The sequence below is a fragment of the Arachis duranensis genome, chromosome 8, assembly GCF_000817695.3.
Source record: "Arachis duranensis cultivar V14167 chromosome 8, aradu.V14167.gnm2.J7QH, whole genome shotgun sequence".
Classification (NCBI taxonomy): Eukaryota; Viridiplantae; Streptophyta; class Magnoliopsida; order Fabales; family Fabaceae; genus Arachis; species Arachis duranensis.
In genome coordinates, this window is record NC_029779.3 from 18,906,056 (window position 1) to 18,907,016 (window position 961).

A 961-nucleotide genomic window follows, 5' to 3' on the forward strand; every position below is an offset into this window, starting at 1 on the left:
CCAAGGAATCTCTATACTGTGACATAGAGGATTCCATATTTTCTTGTTCTCTTCTCTTTCATATGAGCAGGAGCAAAGACAAAAGCATTCTTGTTGAGGCTGATCCTGAACCTGAAAGGACCTTGAAGCGAAATCTAAGAGAAGCTAAGGCACAACTCTCTGTAGAGGACCTAACAGAAATCTTCAAAGAAGAAGAACCCATGGCAGCCGAAAGCAACAACAATGCCAACAATGCAAGGAAGGTGCTGGGTGCCTTTATGCACCTACTCCCGACTTCTATGGGAGAAGCATCTCTATCCCTGCCATTGGAGCAAACAACTTTGAGCTTAAGCCTCAATTAGTTTCTCTAATGCAACAGAATTGCAAGTTCCATAGACTTCCATTGGAAGATCCTCATCAGTTCTTAGCTGAATTCTTGCAAATCTGTGACACTGTCAAGACTAATGGGGTTGACCCTGAGGTCTACAGACTTATGCTATTCCCTTTTGCTGTAAGAGACAGAGCTAGAATATGGTTGGACTCACAACCTAAAGAAAGCTTGAACTCTTGGGAAAAGTTAGTCAATGCCTTCTTGGCAAAGTTCTTTCGACCTCAAAAATTGAGTAAGCTTAGAGTGAAAGTCCAAACCTTCAGACAGAAGGAAGGAGAATCCCTCTATGAAGCTTGGGAAAGATACAAACAATTAATCAGAAAGTGTCCCTCTGATATGCTTTCTGAATAGGAGCATCATAGGTATTTTCTATGATGGTCTGTCTGAACTGTCCAAGATGTCTTTGGATAGCTCTGCTGCAGGATCTCTTCATCTGAAAAAGACGCCTACAGAGACTCAAGAACTAATTGAAATGGTTGCAAATAACCAATTCATGTACACTTCTGAAAGGAATCCTGTAAACAATGGGACAAATCAGAAGAAAGGAGTTCTTGAGATTGATACTCTGAATGCCATATTGGCTCAGAACAA

At 41.2% G+C, this 961-nt stretch overlaps 1 non-coding gene across 1 annotated transcript; it reads right to left on the reverse strand.

Annotated features, from left to right (window-relative positions):
* Positions 1-604: 604 nt before the first annotated feature.
* Positions 605-712, reverse strand: LOC127741314 (small nucleolar RNA R71). Its single transcript, XR_008002268.1, has one exon. It is a non-coding gene; the product is annotated as a small nucleolar RNA R71 (small nucleolar RNA).
* Positions 713-961: the final 249 nt, after the last annotated feature.